Source organism: Vitis vinifera, chromosome 2 (genome assembly GCF_030704535.1).
Source record: "Vitis vinifera cultivar Pinot Noir 40024 chromosome 2, ASM3070453v1".
Taxonomy (NCBI): Eukaryota; Viridiplantae; Streptophyta; class Magnoliopsida; order Vitales; family Vitaceae; genus Vitis; species Vitis vinifera.
Genome location: NC_081806.1, coordinates 11,572,641 through 11,589,751, shown reverse-complemented (window position 1 = coordinate 11,589,751; position 17,111 = coordinate 11,572,641). Strand labels below are relative to the sequence as shown.

Here is a 17,111-nt window from a genome sequence, read left to right as displayed (position 1 = left end):
TTTACAATCATTTTTCAAAACAGACATTGAAAAATAAGTAAAAATAGTAAAAACATATTTTCAAAAACCATCTTATTTTCATAAAAATTATTGAAAAAAAATTGTCTAAAAACAATTTGTCTCAAAACAATTGACAATTAAAATTATTTTTATATTTAAAAAAAAACAAAAAAGAAAATTCTTATAAACACTTTGTTATATATTTTTAAAGTTTTCTCCTAATATAAAAAATAAATTATGAGATTTAAATTAATTTGTTTTAATGAAAAGTGACTATAAAATAGAATACTTACAAATTCGATTAAAAGATGTATCATAATAGTTTTTGAAATCAAACTTGATAACATTTTAAAAAAAATTTAACCATCAAATAAATGATTCAATATTTATAAATACCTTTCTCCTCTTGTATTTAGTGATAAAGAGGGCTTACGTCACCAAATTCATTTCCTTTGTGCTTGACTGCTTGTTGCTCACCTGTGATAATTTCAGTGGCCCAAAAATATTGCTTTCTATTTGTACTTAAAATATCTACAAGTTACTGTTTTTCTCTCTCTTTATTTTTTATTTGGATTTTCAACTCTTCAAGGGAGGTAAAAATAATATATATATATATTACCCCTATTTGGTTGGTGGCAATTTTTTTTTAAATAATAAAAAAAAAAAAAAAAAATAAACTTAAAAACTTAATAAAATATTTGTATATATTTTTTCAAACTTATTTAACTAATTCTTCCTCAATTCTATAAAATTAAATAATTTAAAAATATATAAATTTTTTTAACTATATTGAATTTTCTTTTATTTTTTATATAAAAATAATTTACTAACTTTTACCTATATTTGTTTTTTAGAAAATATACTAGAAATAAAATAAAATAAAATAAAAAAAAGTCGAAGAAAAATGAATTATAGATTTAAAATTAATGTATTAATTTACATACCTTTTAAAACTTATTTCATTTATTTTTTTATAAATATTAAATAATTTTCAAAAATATAAATTTTAATTATATTTCATTTATTTATTTGTTATAAACCAAATATGAGAAAAAAAAAATCAAATTTTAACAATTTATTTATTTATTTTTTATTCTTTCCAAGAATCAAACCTTGTATAAGAATTTTTTTCTCTTTTTTCTTTTTCCTCTTTATTTTATTTCTCTCATCCCTTAAATTTTCTATTAATCAATTATGAGACTAGTTTTTATGCTTAGTTTCTAATAAGACAATTAAAAAAGAAAAATATGATGAATACTTTGAATTTTAAAATATTGGTAAAAATAAAAGTAAGAAAAGGGAAATTTTTTATTCAACTAAACATAATAGTGGTTGAATTGGGGGTTCCCCAACTTAATTCCCAAGTGCGTGACAGCGTGAGGTCTTTTAGAATTCCCAAAATGTCACTTCTATTTTCTTCCAACAGTAGAGTCTTAAAAAGGCGGGTTGACTTGAGAGAAGAGCATATTCTTTTGCATTCTCCCTCTCCCTCTCCCTCTCCCTCTCCCTCTCTCTCTCTCTCTCTCTCTCTCTCCATTTTTATTTTTAACTACTTTAGGTTATATATCACTTCATTGCCATGTAGTTTTTTTTTTTTTAAAAAAAAAAACCCTTTCTCTGAATTAGTGACTGTATTTGTAATTTTATAAATTTTTTTTTTGGGTGGTGATATGATACCTAACATTAGCTATCCTTTAAGTAAAAAAAAGAAAGACAAAAAGTTGTTTGAAATATCTTAAAATGAAGTAGTTGTAAATGCATGGACCATATCTAGAGGACCATTCAAACTCGAGTTCAATAAGGCGAAAGTGGCCGCATTTGAAAACCAAGTCAAAGTCTAATACGGACAATTTCTCCTACCTATTGTCGGCTTAACTGTTTTCATATTTTGAAAATGCAAAAACATATTCAAAGAGGACTACTTGCTCCTGGGCCGTAACCTCCAGTTTCGATGGGCCCATGCCATGAATGGACTTACCCAATTTGGCAGGCCCGCCAGGCCTAGCTAGAGCTCAGGGCCCAGAGCCCAATCTTGTACTTGATCTAATTTGGTCATGCGCCAGGGATATGAGGCGTGAGGGTAAGTTGGGCGTTTGTTAATTTTTTACCTTTAAGCAAATTTTAAGTAAAGATAATAAGAACAAGATATGAGTGCAAATTGCACTAAAATAAAAGGAGATAGAGGGTAGGAAAAAATTGCAAGCTATGATTCATAATGGCTGGGCAATCGTTTACATCCGGGGAGGGCCAATCCAACCCGAATCAAACACCTGATGTTTAAGAGGGTTTGAACAATCATTTTTAATATTTGAGTTGAGCTTTTTCAATTCAAACTCAATTTAAATTGGGTTTGGACCAAGGGTTTGAGCAACCCAAGCCCAATTCGAACTCCATTTGATATTTTTTTAGTATATATGATTTAAATTATTATATATTTCAATAAGTTTATATCATTCAAATAATTTTTAAAAAAAATTATGTATTGTATTGTTTTATTTTTCTTGTAAGATAAGTTTTTTGTTATTTCATTCAAAATGACATGTTATTTACTATTTAAATAGTATAAATATATAAAAAAATAAAGTTAAAAAGATCATTATTAGCGAGTTTAATCCATCTTAATTTAATCGATAATACCTGAATTACCTGTTCAATCCAAGTCTAACTCGATTAATTCAAGTATAATTCGAACTTAAGTCGAGTTTGAAAAAAAAAAAAGAATTAATTTAGGTTCTAACTAAATATCTTACATCAAAGATTGGATTGGGTTAGGATTTAAGTTGAATGTTTATTAATTCAAAATGGATTTGCTTCAACTGCAAAGCTAATCCAAGGTCGCTGACTTAGAACCCTACCTCGCCATCCACTTGTTCTAATGAAGCAACTCTCTCAAAGTCAAATGACTTTCATCAATCAATTTGTAAATTATTCAAAATTACTTTATCCGAAGGTTTGAAAGTTGAGTATACAAGTGTGTCATAAAAGTTCATTTAATAGATCACTTATACCATCAGTCAGCATTTCCAAATCCCTTCCATATATTAAATAAATATTAAAGTTCCTTTATTGGATTGAGTCTGATAAGTCCCAATCAAGGTACAGAATAATTCAATGCAGTAAATGGAAATGAAATCTCTGACGTTTTATCTCATTGCATACATCTTTGAAATGTTTTGGTTCATCAGAGTTGAAGTAGACCTCTTATTTGGTCAAGAGAAAAGCCCAAAAATAAAATTGATTAAAATTCAACCTATCTTTGTGTGTACCTTGTATTTCTGCTCATGCGTTTCCACTCGACGAACTCGTTTTTTTATTTGAAAAATGATTTATTTTTTAGAAAATGACTTGGAGTCGCCACTTATTTTTGTTTTATTTTTAAAGGGAAAACAAAATAAGAAAGAAAACTCTAAATGTGACTCCTTATTTGGAAAAGATGGTCTGCGAAAAACCAAATCTGAGCTCGGGGGTCAGGTTACTTATTGGGAAGGTATGATAAAAACCGTAACACCTTTCTAAGTTCCTAAAAACGGGTCTCTACTAATGAGATGAATCAAGCATAACAATTGGTAAAAAAATTAATGGATACCAAAATGAAATAATCAAATAATAAAGCGAATCATGCATAAGAATAAACGAAGTGAGAATGAGATCATACCTTAATAGTGCGCTATCATGGAAATAGGGTTAGCTCAAGTATAAAATCATCACATGCATATCAAAGAGCAAGATAAAGATCAAGCAATACTCATTAAGCATAACAACTGACAATTAGAAGAGAAAACTCATATGTAAGGCCCCCACCAAAGCCCAATTGATTTCGCATGAATTAATCTCATGGATTTTATTGTTTCTAGAAAATTCATTCATGCTTATTAAAAATCAAGGAAAACGAAAAATTATTTTAAAATTAAAGAAAATTTGAGAAAAGTGTTAACCTGAAAGGAAATGTAGCAAGTTTATTTAAAAACAAGATTTTTAGCGACTTAAAACCCTAATGAATGATGAAAAGTGGTAGAATTAAAAAAATATTTGAAAACTGGAGTGAAATTAAAATTATTTGAAAGAAAACTAGAGTTTTTAAATTTATTTGAAAATTGAGATCTTGAAAATTATTTGAAAATTGGAGTTTTGAAAATTAAATTATGAATTGGAGTTTTGGAAATTAAATTTGAAAGAAATTGGAGTTTTAAAAATTAATTGAGAATTGGAGTTTTGAAAATTAAATTATGAAAATTAGAATATTGGAAATTATTTGAAAATAGAATTTTAAAAATAAATAAATAAAATAATAATAATAATAAACATGCAAATTGGAAATTAAATTCGGAAATTGGAATTTTGAAAATCATTTGAGAATTGGAGTTTTGAAAATTAAATTATGAAAATTGGAATCTTGGAAATTATTTGAAGATGAAATTTTAAAAATAAATAAATAAACTAATAATAATAAAAAACAAATGTGAAAATTGAAATTTTTGGAAATTGGAAATTAAATTAGGAAATTGGAATTTTGAAAATCATTTGAGAATTGGAGTTTTGAAGATTAAATTATGAATTGGAGTTTTGGAAATTAATTTTGAAAGAAATTGGAGTTTTGAAAATTAAATTATGAAAATTGGAATCTTGGAAATTATTTGAAGATGGAATTTTAAAAATAAATAAATAAGTAAAGTAATAATAATAATAATAATAAATGTGAAAATTGGAATTTTAGAAATTGGAATTTTAGAAATTGGAAATTAAATTTGGAAATTGAAATTTTGAAAATCATGTGAGAATTGGAGTTTTGAAAATTAAATTATGAATTGGTGTTTTGGAAATTAAATTTGAAAGAAATTGGAGTTTTGAAAATTAATTGAGAATTTGAGTTTTGAAAATTAAATTATGAAAATTGGAATCTTGGAAATTATTTGAAAATGTGAAAATTGGAATTTTGAAAATCATTTGAGAATTGGAGTTTTGAAGATTAAATTATGAATTGGAGTTTTGGAAATTAAATTTGAAAGAATTAAGAGTTTTGAAAGATTATTTGAGAATAGTATTTTAAAAATTAAGTTTGGAATTTTGGAAAATTTAATTTCGAAAATTGGAAACTTGGAAAAATTATTTTAAAAATGGAATTCCGAAAATTCAAATTTAAAAAAAAAACTTGAAATCTTGGAAAATTGGAATTTTGAGAAATTGTTTTTAAAATTAAATTTGAGAATAGAATTTTGGAAAATTAAATTTGAGAATAGAATTTTGGAAAATTAAATTTTGAAAATTGGAATCTTGGAAAAACTATTTTGAGAATGGAATTTCGGAAAATTCGAATTTTGGAGAGTTATTTAAATATGGAAAATTGTTTTGGAAAATTGAACTTTGATACAAAAAAAAATGAAGAATTAAAATGGAAATGTGGGTTGGAAAAGTGGAGGAAATAGTAGGAGAGAGAAAAAAAAATAAAGAATTGGTTTGGTGGTGAAATGAGTGGAGGTTACCAAACTCATTGTTTTCTTTCTTTAATAGGTTAGCAACTGACACAGTCAACTCATCAATAGAACCTTTTTCCATTATACCTTTTGCTTTCGTCTTCAAAATAGGTGAACTGCAAAACACCTAAACAAATGCTGCAGATCACTAGCTCGCATTTTGATTTTTGAGAAGAATGGGTAGCTGATCGCTCAGATTTTGTCGTTTGTTGGATCAAAACAAAATTTATAACCTAATTCACTCTTCTATAGCAATTTGTACTCGATCAAAAAGTGGTTTTAGTACAAACTACTGTAGCATAGTGGTTTTTAGGTATCGTCCACAAGGATGGATTATTCTTGGTAATTAAGGCTTGAATGAGATGATAAGAAATGATTGTGATCAAATGAAATTGATTTGAAAATGCATGATAAAATTCCAAAATTACAATGTATTCAAATTGAGAGGAAAATGAAGTGTAAAAGAGAAGAAAATTAATAAGATGTGAGATTCTCGGAGTTAGGATTTTCTAGAGAGCAATTTCCATGGTGAATAGGTGTTAAGATCTAATTTTCATCAAGTTAGATAGAAAACCTAAATTTTCAGCTAAACCGATTTTTGATTTAGCTTTAGATCTAGATCTAATTTCTCTTCAAATTAGGTAATTTAATCTAAGAGATCAATTTGAATCATATATTCAATTCATATTAAATTATCTTCCAATGATTCACACAATGCAACTATTCAATCTCATCAAATCTAGCATTAAGAATTTGATGAATCTACCTAGCTTGCATTGTAGTAATCATCCAAGACAATTTGAAGAGAAAAATCCCCAAATTTCAGTTAATCAATCAATTGGATCAAATTACCTTTGCAATTCAAGCTCAATTCTCTAATTCACCATAGATCTTGCCTCTAGATCCTCCCTCCTCCAAGAAAAACGAGATTTAGCCACTCATGCTTGGAGATTTGATCTCACAAGACATGTTTGGCTACCGAGAAAATAAGGGAAACTGAAGGAAAGTGGAGAATTATATAGAGAGAAGAAGTATGAAAAGTTCTACAATTAGAAAATGAATCAAAAGTCCTCAAATGAGTAAATCCCATTTCTATTTATAGGCCAAGGTAAAAAGGACACTTGGCAACATTTTAGAGGTCTTCTGGATGCTTCTTCATCAAGGAATCTGGAGAGAATGCATTTTCGCACGAGCCCCTAGCAATCTCGCATGATGGTGCGGAGTGGAGAATCCATAAGCTTCAATTTCGTTCTTCTGGAGCGTTTCGCATGACTGTGCGAAAATTTTGCATGGTCATGCGAAACCACTTTTTCACAATTTCCCTATGTGCTGCAACCACAACCTCTCTGTTTCATTTCGCATGATTGTGCGAAAATTTCGCATGGTCATGCGAAATTGAAAATCATGCTATTCCGACTCCTCTTTGCAATTTCTCTCATTTCTTCATGTTTAATCAATCTCCACCACCTTCAATTAAGCTCCAAAGCTTGGTCCAAGTGCATTTCCTCTTCCTCTTCATCCACATTATGTATCCTCCTCCATTCCATTTTCCATTTGTCACTCCATGCTTCAAAAATCACCTTAAAATATCTCCAAAACTCAACAAAGAACCATTAGTATTTTTTGCAAGGGTAGCAATGTATTACTTCGGCATATTAGGCATAATTACTACTCAAAAGGTGTGAAACTCATGAAAGTTAGTATCTAAAATATGTGGTTTTTGAGTAGTAATCATTCCCCCCAACAAACACATTGCTAGTCCCTTAGCAATGGTATAACAAAAAGAAAGAGAAAATTACTCAAAAAGAAAATCTTAAACTCATTTGGAAAATGTGTTTGAAAATCCCATAGCACAAATGCTCAAAAATGAAACACACCTCACCATCCATAGGTGTCATCAAAATCTCAAGCTCATTTACTATCTCTAATAGAAAAGACATCATGCAAATCAAAGTGTCAAAGATATATCCATTTTCAACTCCCCAAAATGATATTTCCAAACAAGTCTTGAGTGAAATTAAACTAGCCCCCTAATATATTATTCAAAACTATTCCTCCCCCTAACCATGCCTAATTTATCTTAAGCAACAAAAACCACTCTTTCATAGGTCAAGAATGCACCCATCTTTTTTTTTTCAAAGGTCTAATTGTAGGAATGCAATGCTAAAGGTATCTCCAAGTATACGGTCCATGTAGCGGGGATTCATCGATGACTCCCAACCATAAGGCATAGGGCACCAAGTTTATAGGACTAATTCAGCCACTAACTCCTCAGACTTCACCCCGGACTCCACAATTTAGGATCTAATACCTTAGCACCTACAATCGAGGTCATACTCCACCTATTCACCCATGTAGCGAGCATTGAGGTCGGTGGCTCCCAACCATAATGGCTTAGGGCACCAGGTTTTAAAGACCTTTGGGCCATATACCCCTCGGACCTTGCTCAGGTTTCAAGGAAAGCATAACTCAACCTTTTTATTCAATCAACTTTTTTTTTTTTTTTTGAATTGGGCGCATTGGCCTCTTCTTAAGGTGTCTCGACTCAATTTAAAAATGATTCAACTTGCTAAGACAATTGGGTCCAAGTCTTAGGGTTAGATTAGTCTTTCATCTTATATTAGGGGTCTAGAGTGCACAGTGTGTGTCAAGACTCAATTAGAAAAAAAACTTGGGAAGATGAAAACTTCAAAGTCAAATCAAACTCAATCAACATAACAAGTTTTCTAAGATCAAGCAAATGAGCTGATATTCCAAATCAACTTCCTTCAAGTTAGGTATGCTTATTTATCAATCATAAGTGCTATGTTCTTCTCAAAAACAAAATTACCAATTAAAAAAAAATCTAGTTAATACACAAGCAAACGAAGAAAAATAAAATAAAATCTAACAACCAATTCTAAATCAACAAAAAACCAAAAGTCCTTCCTTTCCTATCCTCCCCCCAACCAATATAAACATTGTCCTCAATGTTAACCAAAAAAATGTAAAGCAAGGAAGGGAAAAGTACCTGCAAAGCATTGTTTTCCAGCTTCTATAACTATGACAAAACAATATAGAAGTATAAGTGTGCTAGGAAAGGAGGAAAAATAAAAAAAATAAAAAAAATGAACACTAAAAAAAATGAAGTCAAGGAGAAAAGTAAGGGCACTCCCTATCCTTAAGCATGAGATGGATGGGAGGGGGTGATCTCTGAAGGTGTCAAAATGGTGGTGGGCACTGTGGACTCCCTTGTTGTATAATTTGTCTCTTGTGTAGGTGGGATGGACAGAGAATGAGCATCATGAGCACTAGCTGGCTTCTCAGAAGAAGAATTCCATTGCTGGACAGCCATGGTAAGTTCATCAACTCTTTGGACAAGTTGCCGCTGAGTGAGCTGGATGTTTGCTTGATTTTCTTGAATCATATCCAAGCGAGCTAAGAGTTGATTGAATGCTTCAGCTGATATATGGACATAGCCATTAGAAGCTGATGGACCTATGTTTGGGGTAGAGGAAAGACTAGCCAAAATATGTGCAGCTGTATCCGGGTTTTGGGGAGTAGAAGTAGCTCCTGGTGTGGTGGTAGCTGGTGGTCTTGGGGGTGTATCTTCTCCATCACCAAAATCTTCAAGGATCAAATTCGGAGGAGGCACATAATGATGTTCAGTGTCAGTAGTCAATGAGGCACTTGTGAGAGTGGACTCGGTTTTGGTCACACTACCTTGCCATCTGGAAACAGTATAAACTTCCCTACAATGATGTTTCTTTTCTTTATCAGGTTTAGTAGGGAAGCCATAGTACTCCAATATGGTGCCCAACATGCGCGGGAAGAATAATGGATATTTCTTGGCTCTTTGCAATTGCTTTAGATGTACCTTATCTTCAAAGTAGAACAGGGCAGCCATGAATAAATTAGCAGGTGTCCACCATTGTCCACTAATAATTCTGAATAATGCCTCTAGGATTTGTTCTCGCCTTTGCATTGCATGTTGGCAAGGATAGACATTAGAGCGTAAGACATGATCCAAGAACCAAAATTTTGAGTATATTTCTCTCCTCAGCACTGCATGTGTGTTGATGGATTGATTTTGAGAGACAATCCGCACCATCTCAGCAGCCTCAGTTCGAGTAATAGGTTGAAACTCAGCTGGATTTGGAGGTGTGAAAGGAATATCCAAAGCTCTTGCTACCATTTCAGAATTCAACATACCTTGTCTCCCATCAATTTCGAAATAAATCATTGAAGGTGGGTAGACTCCTCTGCTGGTCATGGTGCGGTAAAATTCCCGAATTATGCGAGGATAGAAGAATGGTCTAGGCACCATGAATGGCTCTAAAAAATATCGACAACAAAGCTCCGTGGAGAATTTAGTAAGAGAAGATGCAGCAAAAGCCTTGAAATCATAGTAACATTCTTCATGAAATTTTCTACTTGAGTAGTCCTCCCTTGCACCAGTGGCTAATTTCTTCTTCGGTGCTTTCGTGAATTGGAACTGAGGTGGTCGGCTTGGTGGAGGTGCAGATTTTGTAACCGGAGTAGGAGTAGGGGCTTTAGCAACAGTGGACTGAACTACAGCATGTTGCTTTGAAGGAGTAGCAGGGGATGCCGGAAAATTTGAAAGAGTTCGAGCTCTGACGCTTCGTGTTTTCTTCACCGGTAATTTTCCAGGAGTAGCAACCATCTTTGATTTTCCTTTATCCATTGAAGATCTTGCGACATTCCTCTGGTTTCGATGTCCAGAAATGGGAGGTTCAGAGAGGGAAAATCCCGGAGGTGATTCGGGATCAATGTCTTCGCCATTTCCATCATTCATCACCACAAATTCTTTCTCAATGTCTGATGATTTTCGTTTTTGATTTCCCATTTGTAACAAAGAAGAACAAAAATTACAACGAACAATTTGATGAATTAACTGGGAAATGGAATAATAGATATCAATTTGTCCGAAGTTCGCAAAAAAAATTGCGGCAATCTCCCAAGATGATTCAGACTATTCAACTCAGATTCGTCTTGCAATTTCAGAGAGAGATTGAGTGAGATTCAAATACCTGAAATGCTTGAAATCGCGGGATTATTCAAGCGAAAATCAAGAACTGAAAGTAATCAGATTCCCGATGTTTGATCGTGGTTTATGGCAAGGGAGATATGTGAGAGAGAGAGTGAGTGAAATGGAAAAAAGACCGATGGTATTCCTCCTCAATTTTGCATGACTAACGAAGATGAAGAGTTTTCGCATGAGGCTCACTTTCAGTTAACGGTGCGAAATAAAACAGGGCTTATATTGGGGGCAATTTTGTCTTTTTCCTTTTAGAGAAAATTTTGGCACAAACATGCGAAATTTTCGTATAAGTGTGCGAAGTGGACCAGAGGGTTCATTTTGCCGCAGTGCTTAAGCTGGATTTCGCATAGTCATGCGAAATGTTCGCATAGTCATGCGAAATGTTCGCATAGTCATGCGAAATGTTCGCATAGTTATGCAAAATGGTCCAGAGGGTTAAAAATTTTTGCACTACCCTTATCAGTTTCACACAGTCATGCGAACTAGGACAGAGACTTGTTTTGCACATTTCCAAAGCTATGAAAACTCCCCTGTTTTGGCATGAAGACTCCCCTGTTTTTGGCATGAAGACTCCCCTGTTTTGGCATGAACATGCACACTGGTGTTGGGCCATTAAAACTCCTTCTTCCTTTGCCTCATGCATTCCATCCATCCAGAAAATCCTTCAAAACACAACTGATATGATTAAAAAGGGATCATTCATAATGACTAAAAAAAAACTAACAACATACAAGCAAAACAAAACAAAAAAAATCAAAGAAAAAGAATTGCAAGATCATTAGGCTAGTTAGTCTTTTAGAAGACTAAGCCCACCAAACCTGGAATGCTCAATTTATGGAAGGATCAAGAAGGTATAGCTCCTCCTTCTCTTGCACCATAGGTTCCATATATGGTTTAAGCCGATGTCCATTAACTTTGAAGATACATCCATTCTTTGGATTAGAAATTTCGACTACTCCATTCGAATACGCTTTATGAACCAAGTATGGGCCATTCCATCGAGATTTGAGCTTTCCCGGAAAGATGTGCAATTTTGAATCATATAGGAACACCTTTTGTCCCTCTTGAAACTCTTTCCTAAGGACAATTTGATCATGCCATCTCTTGAGTTTGTCCTTAGAAATTTTTGCATTCATGTAGGCTTCGTTCCTCATCTCCTCTAACTCATTCAAATCTAGGAATCTCTTCAACCCAGCTCTTTGCATATCAAAATTCAATTTCTTAATGGCCCACCATGCTTTATACTCCATTTCCACTAGTAGATGACATGCCTTACCAAAAACCAACCTAAATGGTGACATTCCAAGAATTGTTTTTTAGGCAGTTCGGTAAGCCCAAAGTGCATCATGAAGTCTTAATGCCCAATCTTTGCGGTTTGCATTCACCACTTTCATCAGGATGTTCTTGATTTCACGGTTAGCTAACTCCACTTGTCCGCTTGTTTGTGGATGGTAAGGTGTGGCTACTTTGTGTTTCACTCCATATCTAGCGAGAAGGTTATTGAATATCTTGTTACAAAAGTGAGTACCTCCATCACTAATAATGGCCTTCGGCACCCCAAACCTTGTGAATATATTTTCCTTGAGAAATTTAACAACCACTTTGTGATCATTATGCTTACAAGCTATTGCTTCCACCCATTTTGACACATAGTCAACTCCTACCAGGATATAGGAGTATCCAAAAGAGAGTGGAAACGGTCCCATGAAATCAATCCCCCATATATCAAATAATTCCACTACCAATATGGGATTAAGTGGCATCATGTGTCGCTTTGTCAATTTCCCAAGCCTTTGACACTTGTCACAAGACTTACAAACTTCATGTGCATCTTTAAATACAGTAGGCCAATAAAAACCTGATTGGAGAACCTTCAAAGCTGTCTTTTGAGTGGAGAAATGGCCTCCACAAGCATAAGCATGGCATTGCATAAGAATTCCTTGTTGTTCTTCTTCCGGTACACACTTCCTAATGAGTTGATCAGCATAATACTTGTACAAAAATGGTTCCTCCCAATAGTATGCATGCACCTTGGATAAGAAAAATCTTCTCTCTTGAATAGTCCATTCCTTTGGTAGTTCTCTAGTGACTAGATAATTTGCAATATGAGCATACCATGGATTGGTGTCTACTTTCAAAAGAGCATCATCAGGAAATTCTTCATTGATGGGGGGGCTTTCCGGAATGTGTTCCACAAATTCGGGATAGATGGTCAGCTACCACATTTTCTACACCTTTCTTATCCTTTATTTCAAGATTGAATTCTTGAAGAAGTAAAATCCAACAAATTAGCCTTGCTTTAGAGTCTTTCTTGTTGACTAAATATTTCAAAGCTGAATGGTCGGTGAAGATCACTATAGGAGCTCCAACAAGATATGCTCTAAACTTGTCTAATGCAAAGACAACCGCAAGCAACTCTTTTTCAGTGGTGGTGTAGTTCTTTTGTGCCTCATTAAGAGTTTTACTTGCATAGTAGATAACATAAGGTTTCCCCTCATCTCTTTGCCCTAGAATTGCTCCCATTGCTTGATCACTTGCATCACACATAACTTCAAAAGGCAGGTCCCAATTTGGTCTTCTCACTACAGGTGCAGTAGTCCATAGTCTCTTCAACTCTTCAAAGCAATGTTGACAATTTTGATCCCATTTGAATTTGGCATCCTTAGCAAGTAAGGCACACATAGGTCTTGCTAGCTTAGAGAAATCCTTGATGAAACGTCTATAAAAACCTGCATGACCAAGGAATTGTCTAACTTCTTTAACATTTGTTGGTGGTGGTAGATTCACAATTATCTCAATCTTTGCTTTATCCACTTCGATCCCTTTCCTTGAGATAATATGACCTAAGACAATGCCTTTTTCTACCATAAAATGACATTTCTCCCAATTTAGCACTAAATTTTTCTCAATGCACCTTTGAAGTATTGTTTCCAAATTTGAGAGACAATCTCCAAAATCCTCACCATAGATGGTAAGGTCGTCCATGAAAACTTCCATGATTATCTCCACCATGTCACTAAAGATACTTAGCATGCATCTTTGAAAAGTTGTGGGAGCATTGCATAAACTAAATGGCATTCTCCTATATGCATAGGTACCAAAAGGGCAAGTAAATGTTGTCTTCTCTTGATCTTCCAAGGCAATCTCAATCTGAAAATAACCAGAGTAACCATCAAGAAAACAATAATAAGGATGTCCCGAAACTCTCTCCAATACTTGGTCCATGAATGGAAGAGGAAAATGATCATTTCTTGTGACAACGTTCAGCTTTCGATAGTCAATGCACACCCTCCATCCCGTGATCAATCTTGTGGGAATAGATTCTCCCTTTTCATTTTGTACCACGGTCACTCCTGATTTTTTAGGTACAACTTGAGTAGGACTCACCCAAGTGCTATCCGAAATAGGGTAGATAATTCCAGCTTGTAACAGCTTAAGTACCTTATTTCGAACAACTTCTTGCATGTGAGGATTCAATCGCCTTTGAGGTTGACGAATTGGCTTAGCATTTTCCTCCAAATAAATGTGGTGAGTGCATACCAAAGGACTTATCCCCTTAAGATCTGAAATAGACCAACCAATAGCTTCTTTGCATTTTCTTAGAACTTCCAACAAGCTAGTTTCTTGTTGGTATGATAATTTTGAAGAAATCACCACCGGAAACTTATCTTCCTCAAGGTATGCATATTTTAAATCACTTGGCAAGGGCTTGAGATCGAGCTTAGGTGATTCTTCCTTCTTTTCTTCTTCATCATTGGTTAGAGGTAAAGGTTTTTCTTTTGCTTTCCATTGCATAGGATGATTCATGGAGGCAATTTCATTAGCTTCCTCAATTTTTTCTTCTTGCTCAATTTATTCAAATTCTTCATAAGCCTTCTCCATCTCTTCCTCTCTTATTCCTTCCACATGTTCTTCTATAAGAGTATCAATCAAGCAAGCCTCTTCTTGTTCATCCTCATCTTGATTTGGATGTCTCTTGCATAGATGAAAAATATTCAGCTCAAGAGTCATATTCCCAAAAGTGAGCTGCATTACCCCATTCCGGCAATTTATTAAAGCATTTGCTGTGGCTAAGAAAGGTCTTCCAAGAATGATTGGAACATGATTAGGTTCTCTTGCTATTGGCTCCGTATCAAGGACAATAAAATCAACCGGATAGTAAAACTTATCCACTTGAACCAATACGTCTTCAATCATTCCTCTTGGAATTTTAATTGACCTATCAGCCAAAGATAATGTGATAGAAGTAGGCTTGAGTTCCCCTAGCCCCAATTGCTTGTACATCGAATAGGGAAGAAGATTTACACTTGCATCCAAGTCAAGAAGAGCTTTCTCTACATATGTATCTCCAATATTCACCGAAATGGTAGGACACCCTGGATCTTTATATTTGATTGGAGTCTTACATTGGATGATTGCACTAACTTGTTCAGTTAAGAAAGCTTTCTTGTTGATGTTCAGCCCCCTCTTCATTGTACATAAATCTTTAAGGAACTTGGCATAGGGAGGAACTTGCTTGATCATGTCTAGGAGTGGTATGTTAACTTTGACTTGCTTGAGAACTTCAAAAATCTCAGTCGCATTATTTACCACCTTCCTTGATTGAAGAGCTTTTGGAAAAGGTGGAGATAAGAGCTTATCTTTCTTCTTAACCTCTTCACTGACAATCTCATCTTGCTTTGGTCCATCATCTTCATTCACCTCTTTCTCTTTTTCTTGTTCTTTCACATTTTCTTCTTATTCCCTTCCTTTATTCTCTTTTGGTTTTGGCATAGGTTGATCAACTTGTTTGCCACCTCTTAAGGTAATGATTTCCTTCACTTCATCTACCTTAGCCGAATTTTCATTTTTTTCTCCGATTTCATGAACTCCCCTTGGATTTTGTTGGGGTTGTGAAGGGAATTTTCCTTTTTCTTGCACCATATGCATACTTGTGAGTTTGGAAATAGCAAGCTACATATTATCAAATTTTTGTGTGAGATTGGTTTGCAAGCTATCAAATTTTTGATTGAAAGATGTCTCCAGATGATCCATCCTTTGATTTAATTGAGTATTGATACTCTTTTGATCTCCAATGAAGTCACCCATCACTTTACTCAAATTCACTATAGCTTGTTCTACCGGTGAAGCTTGAGGTTGAGAAGTTTGCATGTTAGAAGAAAATTGTCCTTGTCCACTCTTCCAAGATAGGTTTGGATGATTCCTCCACCCCGGATTATAAGTGTTTGAAAATGGAGAACTGTTGGAGTGTTTAACAAATCCAACAACATTAGCTTGCTCCATAAACATTTCTCTAACAGCTGGTATGGTGGGGCATTCGCTCACTATATGTTCACCGGATTGACATATGGAGCATTGAGCAATTTGCATTGGAACATCATTTACCACTTTGATTTCATTAGCTCCTCTTGCTTCAAGTTCTTCCAATCTCCTTGATAGAGTTGCCATTTTTACTTGCACATCTACATCCTCATTCAAAGTGTACATTCCTCCTTTAGCATTGTTTTGGGGCTTGACTTTGCTGGAATCTTTTCCATGAGGTTCATCCCATAATCTAGATATTTCAGCCACATAGTTTAGAAAATCCAAAGCTTCATCAGGACTTTTGCTCATAAAGTCTCCTCCACACATGGTTTCTAGAAATTGTTTCATAGCCGGTGACATACCTTCATAAAAGTAGCTTACCAACATCCAAGTGTCAAAACCATGATGAGGACAAGCATTGACAGCCTCCATATATCTCTCCCAACAAGCATAAAATTTTTCATTCTCCATGGCCACAAAATTGGAAATTTGTCTCTTCAGTCCACTAGTACGATGAGCTGGAAAAAATTTCTTCAAAAATTCAGCTTGTAGTTCAGGCCATGAGCGGATACTTCGCGGTCTCAAAGAATTCAACCACACTTTTGCCTTGTCCTTGAGAGTGAAAGGAAAAAATTTAAGCCTCATAAGATCAATTGATGCATCCCTTTCTTGAAAAGTATGACATACTTCTTCAAAATCCTTTATGTGAGTGTAAGGATTCTCATTCTCCATTCCATGGAATTGAGGAAGAAGTGGCACCAAATAAGGACGAATGATCATTTGCTCACTAGGAGGAACAATGCATGATGGTGCACTCATTCTTGGTGGATGCATATGGTCCCTCATAGATCGATACAAATGGAAATTTTCTTCATTTGGACCATGTTGACTTAGTTGATCTTCACCTTGAGGTTCCATTGTATTTGTAGTAGTTCCAATATTCAGCACTTGAGTAGATGAATTAGTTCTTTCCAACCTTCCCTTAGAATTTCGTTCCCAATGGAGCATACAAGGGTTCACCTACACAGCAAACAAAGGAAAACCAAAACACAACAAAAAAAACAAAAGAGAAAAAGAAAAAGAAAAATGAAATTTGGAAGAAAAATAAGATGAAAGTGGAGAATTGGTAAAGAGAACTTCACCAATCTTGTGATGTGGATCACAAGAGTTAATCCTCACCAAAGAAAATGCCTCAATCACCTTGGCACCATCCCCGGTAACGACGCCATTTTTGATCGCTCAGATTTTGTCGTTTGTTGGATCAAAACAAAATTTATAACCTAATTCACTCTTCT

The 17,111-nt window shown here is 34.1% G+C and overlaps 1 pseudogene; it reads right to left on the bottom strand.

Moving 5' to 3' along the window:
• Positions 1-11,339: 11,339 nt before the first annotated feature.
• LOC100266037 (uncharacterized) lies at positions 11,340-16,143 on the bottom strand (annotated as a pseudogene).
• Between the last annotated feature and the right edge of the window lie 968 nt (positions 16,144-17,111).